This window comes from Lynx rufus, unplaced genomic scaffold (genome assembly GCF_022079265.1).
Source record: "Lynx rufus isolate CCGP_SWC_20201006 ecotype Redwood Valley unplaced genomic scaffold, mLynRuf1.p SCAF_5, whole genome shotgun sequence".
NCBI classification, from domain to species: Eukaryota; Metazoa; Chordata; class Mammalia; order Carnivora; family Felidae; genus Lynx; species Lynx rufus.
In genome coordinates, this window is record NW_025814867.1 from 100090890 (window position 1) to 100113484 (window position 22595).

Genomic DNA, 22595 nt, shown 5'->3' on the forward strand with positions numbered 1-22595 from the left:
CAAAATTGCACTGGCATTCTTCTCAAAGCTAGAATAAACAATCTGGAAATTTGTATGGAACCACAACAGACCCCAAATAGCCAAAGTAATATTGAAGAAGAAAACCAAAGTGGGAGGCATCACAATCTAGACTTTAGCCTCTACTACAAAGCTGTAAGCATGAAGACAGTATGGTACTGGCACAAATACAGGCACATAGACCAATGGAATAGAATAGAAAACCCAGAACTGGACCCACAAATATATGGTCAACTAATCTTTGACAAAGCAGGAAAGAGAATCCAATGGAAAAGACAGTCTCTTTAGCCAATGGTGCTGGGAGAACTGGATAGCAACAGGCAGAAGAATGAAACCAGACCACTTTCTTACACCATACACAAAAATAAACTCAAAATGGATGACAGACCTAACTGGAAGCCATCAAAACCTTAGAGGAGAAAGCAGGCAACAATCTCTTTGGCCTCAGCTGCAGCAATTTCTTGCTCAACACATCTCCAAAAGAAAGGGAACTAAAAGCAAAAATGAACTCTTGGGACTTCCTCAAGATTAAAAGCTTGCAGAGGAAACTGCAAAGGAAATAATCAACAAAACTAAAAGGCAACTGATGGAATTTGAAAAGATATTTGCAAATGACATATCAGAAAAAAGGTTAGTATCAAAAATCTATAAAGAATTTACCAAACTCAACATCTGTAAAATAAATTATCCAGTGAAGAAATGAGCAGAAGACATGAATAGACACTTTTCCGAGGAAGACATTCAGACAGCCAACAAACACATGAAAAGATGCTGAACATCACTCATCATCAGGGAAATACAAATAAAAGCTGCACTGAGATACAGCCTCACACTGGTCAGAGTGGCTAAAATGTTTATTTATTTTTGAGAGAGAGAGAAAGAGAGAGAGAGAGAGAGAGAGAGAGACAGAGTGGGAGGGAGGTGCAGAGAGAGAGGGAGACACAGAATCCAAAGCAGGCTTCAGGCTCTGAGCTGTCAGCACAAAGCCCAACACAGGGCTCAAACTCATGAACCACGAGATCATGACCTGAGCCGAAGTCAATGCTTAACCGAGACACCCAGTATGATTATTTTTAAAAATCAGTAGCCTACCTTGTATGCATTCTTCAATATTATTATTAGGGGCTAATATGTTGAGTGACAAGAGTGACTACAATTTAGCATATGTATGGTGTTTTATTTCTTTGTAGCATTATGATCATATTTTCTTAGAGTTCAAGGTGACCCAAGTTCAATTTTCTCTCCAAAGCAGACTCTTTTCCTCTGTGTAACAAAATAAGTTTTGATTTGGAAACCAGGGACAAAGTAGGATAAGTTGATTTTTCTTAAATAAAAGAAATATGGTATCTTGCACATCTGAGCTAATAGTTTAAGATTCATCTCACTATATTCTTAATCACACCTAGTAGCATAATCCCTTTAACCCACTTCAAAGAAGGGAACAAGTAAGGTCCTATGTTATTCAAATCAAAACCAGATTAAGGCTTCATACTGACCTGCCCTTCCTGATAATAAGCTTCTCTCCTCCCTTGTAGTCTTCTTTATGGTAATCCTAATTGCCCAGAGGGCTTACACATATTCATCATATCCTGTAAGGAAGAGCTTCACCTTGAAACTGGAGTTTGTCAAAACTACCTCCATAAATTCGCTCTGCTGGGTCATGCTTTATGGCCGAAAGTGAAGGCTATTTTCTTTTCTTTTCTTTTCCTTTTTCTTTTTCTTTTCTTTCTTTTTTTTTTTTTTTTTGTGCTTATTTAAAGAGAGAGAAAGAGACAGAGTGAGAGTGGGGAAAGGGCAGAGAGAGAGAGAGGGAGACACAAAACCTGAAACAGGCTCCAGGCTCTGAGCTGTCAGCACAGAACCCAACGTCGGGTTTGAACTCATGAACTGCAAGATCATGACCTGAGTCAAAGTTGAACACTTAAATGACTGAGCTGCCCAAGTGCCCCTAGGGAAGGCTATTTTCAATGAAATTCTCCCCTCACTGATGTTGCCCCAGCTGCTATGCAATAACCCTGGCCATGTACAGAAGATTCTTTGGGTTGATCCTGTTTTCCTCCTGGCACTGATGCTCCTCTGGGAAATCTTTAAACAAAGCATCTATGACTCTGAAGAACACTGGGCTATTGCTATCACTGGGGCCCTTAAAGCACTTTGTTTCCATTCATTTCCAGTTGTCAGCCCTGATGCCAAGAACTTCTTGAGGGAGAAGAGGATCACTCAACCTTACTGCTCCCACAGAGTCAGACAGTTGCATTCATTGTTTCTTGCCAACCTGTTTGTCCTGTAGTAGTTTCTCAAGGTATACACTGAAAGGAAAAAATAATAATAACTTACTCTTTCCTGGGAGAGTTACATCCAATGATAACTTTTACATGGCAAAATAGGCCTGCGTTTCAAGGAATTTGTTCCTTCAACACACGTGTGAGTTAGAAACGTACAAGATTCTGCCTTTCCAGACATCCTCCCACTATGTGTGTATAAAAATTTTGTAGTACCCATTTATATTTGCTGGGCAAGTGTGTCATTGCTTTAGTCTCTCAGCCTAACTACTATCATTGATGGAAGCTTAAGTATTCATACCACAGACTCATAAATAAGGCACCATAACCATAAATAGGCATAAACAAGACAACCAGTTTACTTAATAATACATTCCTCAAATTGTAGGGCATGAGCTCATGAGGCACATCTTTGTAAGTGTCAGCTCAGGAAAAAACAAACCTTTAAAATCGCAGTGAGTCATGGACATATTGTTTTCCTATGTAGCCCTGCATCCCTCTTTATAATGGCAACTGCATACTGTCAAGTCAATCTTGCATCACCCAAAACTTCTTTAAACTAAGCATTGTGGACTTGTGAGAGTACAAATGATACCCCAGACTGTTGGTGCAGAAGCAGAGTTTAACATTGTCTGCCATACAAGAAAAATTCATTCTCCTCCTGGCTCCATGATATTCCCATGCCAGTATCTCTTGCTTGGATCCACTAAGGTAATTTTCCTTTTTCAGGTTTTAATGAGCTTGGGAAACAGAGAAAGCATGTCAAAAAGTAGAGGAAAAGAAAGGAAAGAAAACAAACACGATGTTCTGCTATGCCTTCTCATTTAACCCTGGAAAACAGTGCAAAGAATTATTCACAGATGAGGACATGTGGCATGAAAAGTTGATACCTATGATTATGTAGTCTGTTGCAAATCTTGAATTTGCAGGAATTTGACTCCACAACCCATCATGCTATTATACTACTGCTAGAAGTCTCTTTTAATACTCATACTTTTTTTTTGGATTAAAAATCCAAATTTTATTTTTAACCTGTATCATTTAAATCTCAAATACTTGGGGCACCTGTGTAGCTCAGTAGGTTGACAATCCAGCTTCGGCTCAGGCCATGATCTCGCAGTTCATGGGTTCGAGTTCCACGTCGGGCTCTTGCTGACAACTCAGAGCCTGGAGGCTGCTTTGGCTTCTGTGTCTCTCTCTCTCTGCCCCTCCCCTGCTTGTGGGTGCATTTTCTCTCTCTCTTTCAAAAACAGACATTAAAAAAATAATAAAAAATAAATCACAAATACTTGGTATGAACACTATTAAGTACTAAAACATGGCAAGTCATAATACAACCTCAAGTTAGTGGGATCCTTTAGTATTTCAAAGTTCTTTTACATACATTACCCCTTACATTTCTCTCAACAGTATACGATGAATATTCTTACATCATCTCTTTTTAAAAAATGGAGAAGTCAAGATTTAGAGAGGTGACTGACTTGTAGGACATGGCATGGCAGTGCTTTTGTCAGAATGTGAAGCTGGGTCTTCTGGTTCCAAGTCCAGAATAGCTGCATTACTCTGCTCTGTTCAGAGTGCTTTGTTGAGGAAACATCTGTAGCTTCTTCTTCCTGGGGGCAGAGCATCAGGAGAAGGGCAACAAAGAGTTTACATGCTTTCTCAGTTATCTTTGACAGTGGTTTCCTTACACTAACAATTTCAAGAGTTGTCCTCCCACCGTTTCCTTCCTCCTCTCCACTGAGAGTCTACGGAGTGTTTTATATTCACCGTGGTAGGTATTTGGGCTTTCTCATCCTGGAGATATGCTACCCCTCTCCCCTCGCTTGTTATGACCATATGTAATGAGAAGTTCAAACACAACCAGACTGTTTGTACTGTGGATGCAGGAACCTTGCTGCTACCTGGAAAGCCTAACGGCAAAAACCAGTCCTGCTGGCTGCCATCTCTGCCAATGGGAGAAGGCTCTCTGTTCACTTATCCACTCAAATGGAAGCTCTTCCTTGGCTTGGGTAACATTTCCTCTTAATTACCTTAATTTTCTTGAGACATTATTCATGTCCAAATTCCTTTCCTTGGCAGATAGGGACCTGAGGGCTTTGCTCTTGGCTGAGGTTCTGAAAACTTGCACTGAGTTTGATAATAACATGAAACTTCACAGAGGAATAGATTGTAGAGCAAAGGGGAAACTGGAGGCCAGAATCTTGGGGAAAGTGAAGTTGGGAGTCAAGTGGCACAAATATAGAAATTTTTCTAAAGGGCAAAGGGATGAGCCATAGGAGAAAATCAACTCTAAGGCCAAGAGACCAGGACCAAGGTGAAGAGAAAGGCAAGGGCTAGCCTAGAAGTGCCTACAAGGAGCATGAGGAATTTTTTAAAGCACCCGAGATACAAAACCCTTTTTTAGAAGTCCAAGGGCACCAACTTTGTTCTAATCTCTTTATTCTTCACTTAAAAATATCAATTTCAGGGGCGCCTGGGTGGCTCAGTCGGTTGAGCGTCCGACTTCGCTCAGGTCACGATCTCACAGTCCGTGAGTTCGAGCCCTGCATCAGGCTCTGTGCTGACAGCTCAGAGCCTGGAGCCTGCTTCAGATTCTGTGTCTCCCTCTCTCTCTGGCCCTCCCCCCGTTCATGCTCTGTCTCTCTCTGTCTAAAAATAAATAAATGTTAAAAAAAAATTTAAAAAAATCAATTTCAGGGGCACCTAGGTGGCTTAGTTGGCTGGACATCTGACTCTTGATTTCGGCTTAGGTCATGATCCCAGGGTCATGAGATTGAGCCCCACTTTGGGCTCCACGCTGAGCATGGGACCTGCTTAAGATTATTTCTTTCTCTTGAGGCACCTGGGTGGCTCAGTCAGTTAAGCACCCAACTTCGGCTCAGGTCATGATCTCATGGTTCATGAGTTCGAGCCCTGCATCAGGCTCTGTAGTGATAGCTCAGAGCCTGGAGCCTGCTAAGGATTCTGTGTCTCCCTCTCTCTGCCCCACCCCCACTTGTGCTCTCTCTCTCAAAAATAAATACACATTAAACTAATTCAAAAAAAAGGATTGTTTCTCTCTCCCTCTTTCTACCCCTCTTCCTCCACTCTTGCTCTCTTTCTCTCTATATAATAAAATAAATAAATAAAATTTTAAAAACTCAATTCCAAGTGGGATGGAGGGGAATGAGTCTCAAGAACCTCAAGTCGAGTTGGATACTCCACTGAGAAACAGCAAATTATCCTGGGCTCAAAGGGAATTCGAAGACATATAAGCAATCCCAGCAAGATTTATACCTAAAAATATTAATTTTCATGAGTCACGAACTAATATTTCAATGTTACAAGAGCAGGTCCCTAGCTTCCTAGCCATTTTATTTCTACCCAGTGCTTGAGCTGATATTTGACACTGAGCCTAAAACTCCCTATTCTTATTAAATCATTTATTTTAATTTACCTCCCTTGACTTGTATAGGCATCTGAGATTGCAGTTTCCACTCTAGAGGCATAAACAAACTTTATCTCCATTCCTTTCTTTTTTTTTTTTTTTCTTTTCTTTTCACTCAGGAATCTCAATTCCAGTGCCTCAAAACTTTAACCAGTCCCAAAGTAGTTCCTCTCCTTCCAAGATTTCTGGGGAGCTTACTTTGTTCTTGTCACCCTTACCATGTTGCTTAATTAATGAACTATTAAACAACTCTACAGACATTAATATGATATAGATCATGTCATGAGGCAGTACATGATTAATTTTCAAATGTGCATCAAAAGCTATAACTTAGGAGAGTGAGGCTAGAAATGATTTTTTTTTTTTTTTTAAGGAAAAGTATACAAAGCTCTTTGCCTTTTGTGACTTGAACAAATCTAAACTTACATTGTCTGGGGACATGAAAATCTATTATGTAACACTTTGCTGATGTAAACAATTTAGTTTGTTATATTTAAGATATGATATGTACTTGTATTATTGAAAAAAATATGGAGAAAAGGAATCTACGTACTCTCATCTCTTATTTTTTTAGAAGTTAGGAAATAATAGGAATCAAAAGCTTAGAAAAAATCATCTGAATTTTTCTCTTTTTATCCCTAGGTCTTTAGATGTCTAGTGACTGGTCAATGGAAGCATAGAGACTGAACCTGGATAAATTTTGTGGAGGAATCACCTTTGAAGTGTGGGAAAGATTTACACAAGCGGAGCAGAAGTGAAGTGGAGGGACAATTCACCCTAGTCAGAAAAGTGTACATATGAGCACAAACACAGCAATATAAAAGGTTGTAACAGAGACTTTTGAGGCAGAGATGGGCAGAAGTACAAGCTTGAGGTGATAAGGATCTTATTTTCTCCTTAAAAGTACTCCAAACTAGGGGTAGCTGGCTGGCTCAGTTAGTTAAGATCTGACTTTTGATTTCAGCTCAGGTCATAGTCTCTGGGTTCATGAGATCTTACCCCTCATCGGGCTCTGTGCTAACAGCATGGAGCCTGCTTAGGATTCTCTCTCTCCTTCTCTCTCTGCCCCTCCCCCACTTGTGCCCCCCCCCCGTCAATCAATCAAAATGAACAAATAAACATTCTTTTTAAAAAAGGTACACCAATCTAGCTGAAAACTGAGTGTGATACATTTTTTTCTTTTAATAAATTTGGCCAATGAAGACATATTTATCAATTTACTCAACAAGTACTTATAGAGTGCCTTCCCTTATATGACAAATATGCATGTTATATTCTCAACAAAGCCAAGAACAAGGAAGTTATTTACATATAACTGTAATTAGCATATTTTATGAGTAAAAAGTTTGAACACTGACGTGCCCCTGAAAATCCGGGGAAGATGGTTAGCAATTATAACGAGTAAATAGGTATAAGCAAGAACAAGGGGGATCCATTTACCTCGGAGAGGGACGAAGATACAAGTGTTGCCCAGAGGTGGAATTGAAAGAACCCCAAGACTGACAGTATGGGACACAGCATGAGCTATGGGAATCATCTCAATTCAAATTAAGAACACCATCACAGGATGCTAAGTAAAACACAAGCACCTGCCATATAATAGAAGCTCAATAAATGTTTATTGAATGAATGACTAAATGACTCAAAGTCGTCTGACAAGTGTCCTTGTTTGGCAGTCAACATAGCGCTTGATGGCACAATAAGCAGGCATCTGCTTCCCACATATAATTTTATTACTTTCAAAGACAATTAAGAAAAAACAAAGCTCCAATAATTTAAAAAAAGAAATAAATATTAAGCTTGCCCGCCTTTGAGTTTAAACAATGTTCGTAATTGACAATGATCTATTTCTTCAAATTTGTGGGGTCACATTACATGCTTATTTTATCATCTTTTATTCCTTATAAATCCTTTTTAAATTTTTTATATTTAAAAAAATTTAATGTTTTTTTTTATTTTTGAGAGAGAGAGAGAAAAAAAGACTGCAAGCAGAAGAGGGGCAGAGGAAAAGGGAGACACAGAATCTGAGGCAGGCTCCAGGCTCTGAGTTTTAGCACAGAGCCCGACACGGGGCTCAAACTCACGAACCATGAGGCATGACCTGAGCCAAAGTCAGATGCTTAACCGACTGAGCCACACAGGAGTTCCCTTATAAATCCTTTCTTAATAAATTAGTTGAAAATAAGTAAAAATAAGATGAATTAAAAAAAAAAAAACAACTCATTGCTTTGTCCCCTGCCAATCTCTAGAGTTAGGGAAAGATTATAGCTGAAGCTGAAGTTGAAGGAGAATGAGCCCTCCTATGCAGAAGGTCTAGGAACATTATGGAGTCCATTCTGCTGGCATTCGGGAGGGTTTTACTAATCAGTTCATTTGTCTGTTTTTCTATCCATAACGAAATTTTGTAAAAAGTCTGAACATATGATAAAACACATTTTTTTAAAGAATGCCATGTAAAACCCATGACACTAACTTGACTCTACAGAAGATGTTATGGAGCCACTTTAACCTGGTTTATATCTGCCATTGAATTCAGTACTGAGAACCACAGGGTCTGCACTAAGGAGATGATCCTTTCTCAATGTTTAAACTATCTATTAGTGAACTGGGTCTGAATTTCCATGTCAAAGTTTTCTGTAGTTTGATCAAAATTTGATCAAGTCAGCTATTGTCCATTAATCTACTGGCATCTTCACCAGGGGCACCCCTGAGAAAGTTCAGCATTGTCTTCCAAGGAAGTGAAAACCACTCCAGACCTCAAGTGTTCCTAATCAATGACAGTATTATTAGAATATCAGGGATGCAGGAGTGGGCTTTTTTCCAAGCCCACTTGGAACCTTAATTGTCTGCACTTATTTAAAATTAAGCATGCAAACTTACTTGACTGTTATTTTCTATTCAAATTTATAACATCTTAAAAAGTACTTTTAAAAATAGATTTTACCGGGCGCCTGGGTGGCGCAGTCGGTTAGGCGTCCGACTTCAGCCAGGTCACGATCTCGCGGTCCGTGAGTTCGAGCCCTGCGTCGGGCTCTGGGCTGATGGCTCAGAACCTGGAGCCTGTTTCCGATTCTGTGTCTCCCTCTCTCTCTGCCCCTCCCCCGTTCATGCTCTGTCTCTCTCTGTCCCAAAAATAAATAAACGTTGAAAAAAAAAAATTAAAAAAAAAAATAGATTTTACCTAACATGATATTTAATGGTGAAAAGCTAGGATTTTTCTAAGATCAGGAAAACAGCAAGAATGTCCCCTCTCACCACTCCTTTTCAACATTGTACTAGAAGTCCTAGCTAATGCAATAAGACAAGTAAGGAAACAGAAGGTATGTAGATTGAGAAGGAAGAAATAAAACTGTCTTTGCTCACAGATAACATAATTATGTAGAAAATCAGATACAATTGCCAAGAAAACTTGACTAAAGAAGTGATTATAACAAGATTACAGTATTCAAGATTAATATATGAAAGTCAATCACTTTTTTATACACCAGCAATGAGCAAGTGAAATTTGCAATTCAAAGCAGAATAAGATTTATGTTATTACCCTCCAAAATAAAATTCTTAGGTATAAATATAACAGAATATATATAAGGTCTATATGAGGAAACCTATAAAACTCTTATGAAAGAAATCAAAAAAGAACTAAATGAGGAGATATCCCATGACCATGGATAGGGAAACTCATTGTCAAGATGTTAATTATTCTCGACTCTATCTATAGATGCAATGCAATTCCAATCAAAATTTCAACAATTTATTTTGTGGGTATCAATAAATGGATTCTAAAGTGTATATTAATTGGCAAAAGACTCAAAATAGCCAACACAATATTGAAGGAGAAGAACAAAGTCAGAAGACCATTTATTTATTTTGACAGAGATAGAGAGGGAGAGAGACATGATGCTTGAATGAGTGTGGGAGGGGTAGAGACAGAGAGAGAATACCAAGCAGGCTCTGCATTGTCAGCACAGAGCCAGACTCAGGGCTCAATCTCATGAATTGTGAGATCACGACCTGAGCGGAAATCAAGAGTCAGATGCTTAATTGACTGAGACACATAGGTGCTCCAAACTAAAGTCTATTAAAAAAAAAAAAAAAACAACTATAAAGTAAAAAGTTTATTAAAAAATAGAATTAAACATTTGCAGAACCTGAAGTGCCTGTAAGAAATCTTCAGTTATCTAAAATAGCTTGAAACCCACCAAATGATACTTTCCTTCATTTTGTAACTAATAATAACGTAATAAAAAAATCACAATACATTTATTATATTACAATACATATATAATATATACATATGTTAGCAATGCAGTTAACACCTCTTAAGGAACTTTACTAAATCTTTGCAAAAATTATCTTCTTTGTTCCTCACTGCAACCATATGAGCCAAGTATTGTCTTAACTCATTTTATGCAGATGTACAGAGAAAATTGATGAATTGCTCGAGGTCACAGAGCAAGTAAATAGAAGAGACAGTGTCAACCCAAAACTCTCGCACCTTGTACTTTTTTTGAAACCAGGCCCCATAAGGTTAGTAAGACTGAAAGCTTGTTTAAAGCTTGTTTCTCAGAGAACTGTTTCTCCCTAATCAGCTATTATGTTTTTTCAGACCCCACTAACAAATCCACTAGCTGTCTCTGCAAAAACCAGGACTCAAGGTCAACTGATAAGGGTTCTAACCTATGAACAAGCAAGACTGCTTTCCTTACCTGAGGTAATGAGCCTAAGACTCCATCCAGTTTATACTGGCTCTCAGGACATCCTAAAGCAACCTCCAGATGTCAGGGGCTGAATTTTGCCTCATTCTGATGCTAAGTCTGTACCCCAAAGTTAACACAGGATGTATGTTTTACGTGTTTGTTAAATGTATATTCTCCATCTTTCCTCACGAATAGTCATAAGTTTCCCTGCCCTCTTCATCAATATGTTTGTATTCTCAACCCCTATGATTATAAAAAAAAACTTGTTCTGTCCCCCGTCAGGGAGGCAGATTTGAGGCTTGTCCTCCCATCTCCTCTCCTTGTTTTGCCTGCCTCTCCAATAAACTCTCCTTGCTGCAAACCTGACGTCTCAATGATTGGCTTTGCTACATACACATAGTGCAGATGTACTTGGGTTTGGTTACACTTTATTTGGTCTCTTATTCCCAGGGGCTGAGCAGGACTTAGAATAGCCAGTATGAAAAAAGACTGAGTACACACAGTCCATCTGTGCCCTTAAGACTTTGCTCTGTTAGTTTTCCAAAAGGCTGCCTAAAGGAGAACAGAGAGCAAATCTAGTGCTGCCCAGAGGTGCCCTTTCTGCTCTGAAGGTGAACAGAAACAGAAAATGCTAAAGAGGCCATTGAAAGAGTGTTCTCGTACTTCCTATTCTCCATTCAGGCACCCACACATGTTCTCTGAGAGGCTATTATGTGAAGATGTTGTTCTGGGCACTGGAAGCATAGGAGTAGACAAGACAGAAAAGGTTCATATTCCGGTAGAGGAAACAGCTAATGTGAATGAAGGCCCTGAGTTGGGAATGCACAGATGCGCGGAAGCTGTCAGCTACCTCTGGTTGATCCCCAGCGAATGTAGGAGAAGGCTCTGTAGAAGAGGTCAGCCAGGAGGAAGAGTCTCTGGTAGCCTGGGAGGGCCAACGGCAGGACAGAAGTCTGGTTTACGTTTTATTCCATTCATGTGTTTCCTCCTGATACACTTTCTGCTTCCTTCCATTTATGCCTATGTGCTGACCTCAGTGCAGATGGAGATCATATGGCTACCGGGCAGTGAGGCCTGAGTGGTGCCATTGCCTGTCAGAAAAGTTTATTAGGTTAAAAAGAGAGAGGAGTGGAAGATACAATTGAGCTCTGTTTCCGGAGCCACAGAGCTGGCACCAGGTTCTGCTGAAGGCGGCACAAACCACAGCCTTGTTTTCCAATTGGCATTGCCCACCACGGCCTCTTCACAGCAGAGAGTTCTGGAATAGGCAGTTAGATTCATTATTACCATACCAAGTATGTCGATGGTGCTTTAGAAGTGGGAAGCACTTTGCAGAACTGTTTTTAGCTGCCCCTTGGATAGTTTTCCAAATAAGGAGTTGTGACATCTGCCTCCCTAGGGATTCCTCTTTGATCCTTTATTTCCAGTAAGACTGAAATTCTGTGTTCCCCTACACATTGTTATTCCTCTCTCCTGGCTAACTTTTCCAGATTCCTTATTTCCAGCCTCAGAGTTACTTTCATCAGAAAGATTTCTCAGATCCGTCCCAGGCTGACATCAGTTGGGCTTTTTTTTTTTTTTTTTTTTAAATCTCATAGAGGCTTTTGTGTACAGAAAACAATGCTTACAGTAGCCTGTGTTATCACTGACATTCAATCGCCTACAGTTATAAATTGAAAAACTTATTTTTTCTGAGCTTTTAAACACAATTGCAGAAATATAGTAAACTAAGAATTTTTAGTTTGAAATTAAATGCAGTTTGTACTTATTGTTAGGTTAGCTTATACTTTAACAAAATTTGCATAATCCTTTAGATGCTATATATAAAACTATCTCATACTTTAAATGTATATAATTCAATAAATGAACGTGTGAATCCGATAATTTGAACGTTCTTACATATTTAAACACATTTTACAGACCTGGTTACTTACATTCTTGTGAATTTTCCAGCTGCAGTCATATTTCATATAATGTATTTCCTCAAGAATCTCAAGCACTTAAGAAAACAGACATACAAACCCCATAAACAAACCTCCATAAGCACATACACAACTTTAATAAAGCTAAATTTAAAACTTTCATATTTACATATAATTCTCTTAAGTATTTTAGCTTCTTAAAAGCTAAACTCACCAGAGGCACTAAGGAATCTACTCCTGAAATCATTGTTGCACTATATGGTAACTAATTTGGATATAAATTTTTAAAAATTAAAAAAAAAAAAGCTAAACTCACCAAAGTAATCTTGAGAAAGAAGAACAAAGCTGGAGCTATCAGCAATCCCAGATTTCAAGATATACAAAAAGCTTAGTAATCAAAACAGTATGATACTAGCATAAAAATAGACACATAGACAATAGAACAGAATAGAAAACCCAGAAATAAACCCATGCTTGTATGTTCAATTAATCCATGACAAAGGAGGAAAGAATATACAATGGGGAAAAGACGTCTTTTTAACAAATGATGTTGGGAAAACTAGACAGTTACATGCAAAAGAATAAAACTGGACTACTTTCTTACACCATACACAAAACTAAATTCAAAATGGATTAAACACCTACATGTGAGACCTGAAACCATAAAACCCCTAAAAGAAAACATAGGCAGTGATCTCTTGGATGTCAGTCTTAGCAACATATTTATCGATATGTTGGCAAGAGAAACAAAGCAAATTAAATTATTGGGACTACACAAAATAAAAAAAAAAAAATCTGCATAGCAAAGGAAACCATCAACAACAGAAAGGCAACCTAGTGAATATATATATACACACAGATATATAAAGTAAACAACTCAACACCAAAAAAAAAATTTTGATTCAAAAATTGGCAGAAGACCTGAACAAACATTTTTCCAAAGACAGATGGCCAACAGACACGCAAGAAGGTGCTCAACAAGGCTAATCAGGGAAATGAAGACAAAACCACAGTGAGATATTACCTGACATCAATCGGAATGACTAGTGTCAAAAGGACAAGAAACAACAAGTGTTGAGAGAATGTGGAGAAAAAGAAAATCTTGTGCATTGTTGGTAGGAATGTAAACTTGTACAGCCATTGTGGGTTGGAGATTCTTCAAAAATTATTGGGCATTTACCCAAAAAAGGAAAAAATGCTAATCTGAAAAGATATATGCACCCCTATGTTAATTGCAGCATTAATTTACAACAGCCACGATACAGAAGCAACCTAAGTGCCCATTGATAGATGAATGGACAAGCAAGTTGTGGTATATATATAATATATATAATATTCTATATAGAGTAGAATATTACTCAGCCACTAAAAAATAATGAGATTTTGCCACTTGCAACAACATGGAGGCCTAGAGGGTATTACGCTAAGTGAAACAAGTCAGAGAAAGACAAATACCATATGATGTCACTTATCCGTACAATTTAAAAACCAAAGCAAATGAACCACAAAAAGCAAACAACTCTTAAACACAGAGAATGAACTGGTGGTTGCCAGAGGGAAAGCGGGTTGGGGGATGGATGAAAGAGATAGAGGACATTAGGAGGCACGAACTTCAGTCATAAAATAAATAAGCCACAGAGATGGCAAAGTACAGCATAGGGAATGTAGTCAGTACTATTGTAATATAATACTGACAGATGGTGACTACACTTATCACGAGCACTAAGTAATGCACAGACTTGCCAAATCAATATGTTGTACACTTGAAACGTAATACAACATGGTGTGTCAATTATACCTCAAAAAAATAATTTAAAAATATTTTAAACCTCAAACTCATAAATTTAGTAAATAAGATTACATTAAGTATTGAAAATTGACTGGAAATGTGTATAAATGGATAAACACCCCAAGTATTTCAGTTAAAATAATTTGTTTACTATGTTAGTTTCTCTCAAATGTCTTTAACATAACGAATATATAAAGCAGTAAGATTATCTTTAAAATTGTTATATTTGCATAAAAATAAATTCATACCAAAAACCCATATCTATTTTTTCATTATATCTGTGTTTATTATTATTGTTTTTTTTTTTTTTGGTACAGTCTCAGGTTTGCAAAATCATTTAATCAACAAAGTAAAAGAAAATCACTATTTCAGACCCAGCACAATAGCTGAGATTATACACTTGGAGTTCTTGGCCAGAGATTTGACACCAATGCTGTGGATTTGAGGTTCTTGGTCTTTGCTCAAGGAATTAAAACCTGGATTATGTGAACCAGTACAAAGCATACCCCAAGAAGAGTCAGCTCAGGTGTACAGGGTAAGGCCCTTTTCAAGAGTTCTGCTATGTCAATGGAGAACCCACTGGTATGTCAATTTAGTGAATCATATAAGTCCTCGACTTCTTTCCAGTTTCATCCTTACCCAAACTTTTTATCGTACCTGCCTGCAACATTTTATTACTCAATTTGGATAGATAAATACTGGAACATATACCCAGATTTCAATCTCTTTACTTCCTGATTGAAATAAATATAGTTGTGCGAGATCGTATATTCCATTGCTTTAGCGATCACCATTATTTTAACTGGGCAAGGCAGCAAGTGAGGATATTAATGGAGTACAGTTCAGTGAAAGCATAAGTATTAGCCTCCTAGGACTGCCATAACAAAGTATCACAAACTGGGCTGCTTATTTGTATCACAGTTCTGAAGGCTCAAAGTCCAAAATCAAGGTGTCAGCAGAGTCATGCTGTCTCTGACACCTTTAGGGAAGGATCCTTCCTTGACTCTTCCTAATTTCTGCTGGTTTCCTGGCCATCTTTGGCATTCAATGACTTGTAGGTGTATCATTCCATCCTCACGTGGAATTCTCCCTGTGTTTCTGTATCTATCCACACATGGCATTCTCTTTATAAGAATACCAGTCGTTAGATTAGAGAGGCCCATCCTGCTCCGGCATGACCCCTTCTTAACTAATTATACCTGCAATGACTTTATCTCCAAACAAGTTCACATTCTGAGGAACTGGAGGTTAGGATTTCAATATTCCCTTTTTACAAAGAAACAATTCAAACCATAAGCCATGGAAGAATCAATATATTGAGGATCCTGTTCACGTTACGCAGAGTTTCTCAACCTTGGCACTATTGACAGTGGGGACTGGATAATGTTTGGCTGCGGAGGGCTGTCTTGTGCATTGTAGAATATTTGGCAGAAATCCTGGCTTCTATCTGGTAAATGTTAATAGCATTTAGCATCCAGCTGTGACAACCATACATGTCTTCAAACATTTCCATGTGTCTCCTAGGGTTGGGGTTGAGGGTCAAAATTGCCTTTGGTCCAGAACAACAGGTAGAGACTAAAGAAAACCACAGGTAAAGGTTAGCTGGAGTTGGAGTACTTGAGGAAATAAACAGGAAAAATAGGGAGGTTGCCTTACAGCAGTGAAAAGTGTGAAATGAGATCATGAATGAGTAGAAGTTTCTGTGAGAACAACAATTAGAACATGGGCATAGAAGTAAGTGCGTGAGGTAGGGTGAGGACTAGGATTAGGTTAGTGGAGGGGAAGAGGCAAAGGAATTGAAACACCATCTATGCACATATCACCAAAAATTATGACAGAAGTAGTTTTGGAGATGATAGCAGTTAGTCAGGACTAACATTGTCAAGAAATAAAGACCTGGGAAGCTGGGTGACTGTAAGAAAGAGGAGGGGACAGTAAATTATTTGAAGATTTGAGATTCAAAGAAAGGGCTTTTCATGGAGTCAGAAAGGAAAATGGCCTAGAAGTGTCATAGAGGGGCAAAAAAAGTGCCTCCTCATGCCATAACTAGGTACAGCCAACCCCCTGCAGGGGCTGCAGGACTCTGTCCTCAGGGGGGCATGGGTTCAGTTATCGCAAAGATGAACGGAAACATTTAGAAAAAATGTTCAAATAGATAAAGGGAATTAAAAGATACAAACCTGCAGTTATAAAATAGGTAAGTCACGGGTGAAAAGTCCACCATAAAGAATATAGTCATTAACACTGTAATAACATTATATGGTAACCACACTTAAGCATGGTGAGCACTGAGTAATGTATAGAATTGTTGAATCAATATGTTGTGCACCTGAAACTAATATAATATTGTTTATAAATTATACTCCAAGCAATAAATCAATGTAAAAAAAAAAGATAGAAAGAAAAAGGTGTGAACACAGGGGAGTTTGCTGATGACTGGCCCTGAATTCCAGGGAATAGAGGTGAAGGATTTCAGGATTTAGGGGTTGGTGGGAGACAGAGTCAGGAAAGGGGACCACAGTGCCTGGAGGAATGAGCTCTTTCCTGGGCTTCTTGTAGTGACTGCCATAAACAGGGATAAAGACAAGTTAGGTAGTGGTGACAAAGATCGTGTTCTTGAGAAATGTGGGGCGTGAGGTCCTGTGAGGAGTACATAAATGTTTAGGACTTCCTCTTGATCCCTGAGGATGGATATTCAGCATCATTGCTCACAAGGCTCTGACTGGCAGCTCTCAGGAAAGCTTCTGCTTCTGCAGGGAGTCATTTCCATAACAAGACAGAAAAATGAGCTTGGGCTTTGGAGCCTGCTCACCTGGGTTTGTATCCCAGCTCTGCTACTAAGAAAGAGGAGTGACTTTTGTCTCATTGATCTCAGCCGCCATGTGTTTGTCTTCATTAGCCCCCAGAAGTTGATCGTGTCCATATAATCACCTGGTCACAGGAGGATCTCAGCAAGTTATCTGAAATTTCCTAGGGAGAAGGATAGCTGTATTGGTCAAAAAATAACAGGCACACTTGGATTTTTAACCAAAAAATTACCAAAATATATGCTAAAAAATATCTGCTGAGTTGTGTGGGTATTAATAACTCAATCATACTTTAATTCAAGTTTTTCACATTTTCAATTAACACACAAGAAGAAATACATCTAACGCCCTGACCCAGAATTCAGACCCATGAGCATTTAGCCTTATCACATGTGATACATTCTAACAATTTCCTTTTTTGCCCCCATTGTTTCAAAGAGAAACAACTTAAGTCCATTTCATGATCCCAAATGTGAAGCAACTTTAATGTATTTCACAAACATTTACTGAGCACCTTCTATGTGCCTAGTTCTGATGGCCACTGGAGATGAGAAAAATAAGATGTAAATTTTGTTCCACAGGACAGTGAAGAAAAAATATCAATTACTATACTAAAAACTAAAATATAAATCTATAAAAGTGCTCTGGGATCTTAGTCTGGGAAATCTGAGAACATTCTTCAAGAGGAGCGGAGCACTTAAACTGTGTCTTGAAGGGGAAGCAGGATTTGTTTAGACAAAGAAAATATACCGTGAAGACTTATATTCTGTTCCAAATGGTTGTTCCAAATTACAGGGTTTGGGATTACATGAACAGCACTTTACCACTTTTCCCAGTCTTGGAATTGTGGGAGAAATATTTTGTTTATGTGGAATTATCTTGTTGTTGGCTACCTAATTGTAGCCCCACTAGCAATCCTCCAAGTGGAAACCCAGGAGACAGTAGACTTGGCCAAAGAAATGACAAATTAAAGAGCATTCTGGAAGTATACTGTAGCATATGCCAGGAGAGGCACACTCTAAGAGGGTGAGACCTAATCTGCCTGCAGGCATCATTCACCATTTTGTGCTAGAGCCTATGGGAAAGTCTGTTCCTCTGCAAATGAGGAAAGCATCAGATGAATCCACTTCAGGTACATGGTTGCACAGTTATGAAGCTCTGCCAGGTATTCCCAATCTATTTGCCAGGCATGGTCAACATTGGCTTCTTCCTGCCCTGGAAACTAACCTTCCTGTTTGGATCTAACTGTATTATTTTTAACCCAACCAGGGATTTTGGCCAATGATGTGAATAAAATCTGGGGATTTCTGAGAAGTGATTCCAGAAAACTGTAATCAGAAATATGTAAATCTGAGGGAAACAAAGTGTAAAGGAGTCTTAAACCCTTCCCTCCTGGCCATTCAACCTCGAAACCACTACTCCAATTTCCAGAGGCCCATGATTTCATAACTTAGCCTCTCACAATCTCGAACAATTCCAATAATTAGAAAGTTCTTTTTTTTGTTTTGTTTTAAACTTTCAACTTATTCTGGTTCTGCTTTCTGGATCTCTGTATTATCTTCCTAGGGCCATCGTAAAAAGTTACCACAAATTTTATGGCTTTAAACAACAGAAACATATTCTTTACCAGTTCTGGAAGATAGAAGTCCAAAATCAAGGTTGTCCACATGGCTTACCCCCTCTGAAGGCTTTATGGGCAATTGGTCATTTGCCTTGTCTAGTTTTTGGTGGCTCCAGGCCTTCCTTGGCTTGATGTCACAGCACTCATATCTTTTCTTCCATGGTCACATTACTTTTCCTCTGAGGTGTGTCTTATAAAGACACTTTTCATTGGACTTAGGGCATCCTGTGGAAATCCAGGATGATTTCACCTCAATGTCATTATTTTAAATTACATCTGCACAGACTTATTTTCAGAGAAGATAACATTCTGAGGTTATAGGGATTAAGGTTTATACCTCATTACTCTACAAAAGAGTGAAGTGAAGTATTTAATAACACCAAAGACTGAAATGCTAAAACAGTACCATTTTGTAGGGTTGTTGTGCCGGGAAACATAGCAAAGAACTCAAATAGTGTTAGCTCGTTTTATTATCATTATTTTATAGTACTTTGGAATTTTCAATGTGTAACCGGTGACTCACTTGTCCTCATAATCCCATAATAAGCAGGTATTGTATCAGGAGACCCAAACTTGACAATAGTTGCCTCATATTGCCACCATATTAGTTTAAGGATAAATTTTTGTTGGCACCTCTTCTTCCCCCAAATGGCTTGAAACAGTTTCAACATGCATATGCTTAAAAGGTAGGAAATTGAGAAAATCAGAACCAAGTAAAAGGTAAGCACTCATATCAACCCTAATGGTAAATTTAATTCCATTAACTGAGTCTCATATTTGTCTCTTACAAAAAACATTAACAGTGGCTTTTCTGGATGACGGGATCATGGGTTAATTTTTTTATGTCTCTCTTTTCCTTGTTTTTGCTCCTTGGGTATTTTACAACTTTTCTATCATGGGCATGTAATATTTATTATTTTCATAATTGGAAAGTGACTTCTTAATTGGACTTTGCCTTCTTGATAGTCAAGGTAAAAAGGGGAAATCAGTCATTTAGATAATTAGAATCCGAGAGGAGGTAGTAGGTCAATTCCTTCGGGGAAAGTAATAGTTTTTCTAGTACTGGCTTTTACTCAAAACACTAGGTCATACAATGCCCTCATTTCTCACAAATTCCTGAAAATGCTTCTTGCAGCCTTGTTCAAAAACAGCAGAAGCTGTGATATTGTAATGGCCTAAGATTATGTGGTCTGAGAAGACATGCCCAGTAAACGAACTATGTGTCCTTAGTCAATTACTCCTAAAGATCGCTGTGAAATGAGCCCATGAGCAAGTAGAAAGGCATGATTCCTGGATCTGGTTCATCAGCACTGAGTTTGGAAGTGTGCTCCGAGCTGGCTGTAACAGCTTTGACTATCTGAGGATGATAAAATATGTGTTTAAAGTTTTGTAATAATACTGTATTAGGATTATATTTTTGTTGATAAAGGCCTAGAGTAATGGAATTCAAGGTTATTGACTGAAGAAAGATTTTATTTGGAAGACGCATGAAAAGGAGGCAGGAGATGACTAGATTGTGAACATAGAAGAGAGAATGTTCTCACTTATATGAAAGGCCACCCACCCTCAAGCAGCCAGTTAATCGCAAAGTTGGAGCTCAGTTCTTTGTTTTAAAGTTTGGATTAAGAGATTTTCAAATACGCAAAACTAGAGAGAAGACTGTAACGAACCTCAGTTTCAACACTGACCAACATGCGGCCAATCTCGTTCCCTCTCGTCCATATCCAAGACATCCTGCCATTACATATGTAATCAAAATATAAACTGAATTATAATAAGTGCATTTCTAAAATTTTATTTCCCCTTCGTGACATTACTTCATATTTCACAAGTTGCTTTTATTTTATTTATTTTTTATTTTTAAAAAAAATTTTTTTTACGTTTATTTATTTTTGAGACAGAGAGAGACAGAGCATGAACAGGGGAGGGGCAGAGAGAGAGGGAGACACAGAATCAGAAGCAGGCTCCAGGCTCCGAGCCATCAGCCCAGAGCCCAACGCGGGGCTCGAACTCACGGACCGTGAGATTGTGACCTGAGCTGAAGTCGGACACTCAACCGACTGAGCCACCCAGGCGCCCCTTCACAAGTTGCTTTTAATACACACAGATAGGTTCATTTTCCTGTCATTAAGGGTTAAATTCCTCCAGAAAAAGGGTTTTATTGGTGCCTCCCTCTGTAACTATCTCTCAGGACCCAGTGCAGCGGAGCAGCTGGAACGGTACTTGATAAATGCTACCCGCTTTGAGATACGTGCTGATCACCAGAAACGCAACTAGCAGAAGGAAGTATGTAAAATAATAAAAAGAAATGCAATGCCACTTCCTAATAATTGTATGGTCAGAAAGTAATCTATACTTGGAGCGCCTGGGTGGCTCAGTTAAGTGTCCGGCTCTTGATTTTAGCTCAGGTCATGATCTCAAGGTTGTGAGATCCAGCCTTGAGGTAGGCTTTACACTGACAGTGCTGAGCCCCCTTGGGATCCTCTTTCTCTCTCTGCCCCTCCCCCACTCGTGCCCACGCGCTTTCTCTCTCTTTCTCAAAATAAACTTAAAAAAGAGAGAACGTATTCTACACTTAATTGTTCTAAAAACCTATTATCATGAACTTCGTCCAATGACATCATTACCTCCATCCCTTTCTTCAAAATGCCAAGCCAAGCGCTTGAATGTGAAATCATTCGTTTTCTTTCTATTCATCTTTCACCGCTGTTGAAATGTTCTCTCTGAAACATTTACCTTTTGAAACTTGATGAAAGTGAATGTAAATTCAAGTCTGGCTTGTAAGTGTTCACTTCATAAGTGACTCTTGGTTTTCTTTGTTTTAACGTTTATTCATTTTGGAGAGACAGAGAGAGACACAGAATGAGCGAGGGAGGGGCAGAGAGAGAGGGAGACACAGAATCCAAAGCAGGCTCCGGGCTCTGAGTTGTCAGCACAGAGCCCAACACGGGGCTCGTTGAACTCATGAATTGTGAGATCGTGACCTGAGCCGAAGTCGGACGCTTAGCCGACTGAGCCACTCAGGCGCCCCTCTTTGTTTGTTTTTAACCTGATATATATAAACTTTCCTCTCCCTACCCAAGAATGTGCCACCCTCCCACCATTGTCAAGATCCAAGGCAAAAAATATGTTTGCTGAAAGCAATTCAGACTGTGTCAGCCAAGGGAAAGAATTCTCCAGAATTTAAGTGTAAAATCAGAACTGTGTGTAATATCTATCAAGCCAGATGTTTACCTGTTCACTGTGAGAGAAATTGGAAGTACATCAAAAACCAGTGATAGGAACAGCTTTGAACCACATGCAGAAAGAGGCAGTTCAGGAAAATTTTGGGTTCCAGTAAAGCCCTGACCTCCTGAAGCTATATTTAAACTTAGGAAATGTCTTTTCTTGGCTGAGTCAGTGCCCCTAACCAGCTTCTATCAGGCCCCAGAAGGCTCTTGCCTGAGCTATGTTGGGAATTTCTACTCCCTCTTTCTTTCCTCTCTCCTGATAAAGGAATGAGTCTTAAGAAGTTTCAGTGAGCCACTTGAAATCTCCAGGCCTCAGTTTCCCCATCTCTGAAATCACTTCTAATACTGACTTTTTGTGATTCCTACTCAGTCTTTTGTACAGAGACTCACAGGATGCTGTGTCCCTTTGCATACGGCAAGAAGTTTCAACTCACCGGGAAGCATATGCCAATCAACTCCTGAGACGTTAGGTCTCAAACTGTTGTTATTTTTTATACAAGTTGGTGGCTTCCGATGATACCTTGGCGCTAGAACCTGGCCAAGTCAAAAATATTCAAACACAACTTGACAGGCATGGAGTTCCCTTGGGGACTACGTTCTGCCTTTGTAAATTAAAGCTAGCTTTAAGATGAAGCAGAGAGAAGCATCTTCTCTCCCCAGGCGGTTCCTACCATGTCTAGGTCACTGTGGAACCGGCTTGGTTTCTCAGAAACCCATGGGGACAAATGGAAAGAGGGAATACAATTCTAGGATCTCTTTTAAGCTATGTGAGTTCTCTGGAACCTTGCAAGTGCTGGCA

At 39.0% G+C, this 22595-nt stretch overlaps 1 long non-coding RNA gene across 4 annotated transcripts; it reads right to left on the reverse strand.

The window, feature by feature from the left end:
* Positions 1–3500: 3500 nt before the first annotated feature.
* LOC124526918 (uncharacterized) lies at positions 3501–18838 on the reverse strand. 4 transcript variants are annotated; one of them, XR_006965768.1, is made up of 5 exons: positions 18573–18838; positions 16951–17108; positions 11278–11518; positions 3731–3913; positions 3501–3540 (listed from the first exon to the last, which is right to left on the reverse strand). It is a non-coding gene; the product is annotated as an uncharacterized LOC124526918 (long non-coding RNA). The 4 variants fall into 4 exon arrangements; XR_006965766.1 differs by having other exon boundaries at positions 3505–3540; positions 3782–3913; XR_006965767.1 differs by lacking the exon at positions 3501–3540 and having other exon boundaries at positions 3595–3913; positions 18622–18838.
* Between the last annotated feature and the right edge of the window lie 3757 nt (positions 18839–22595).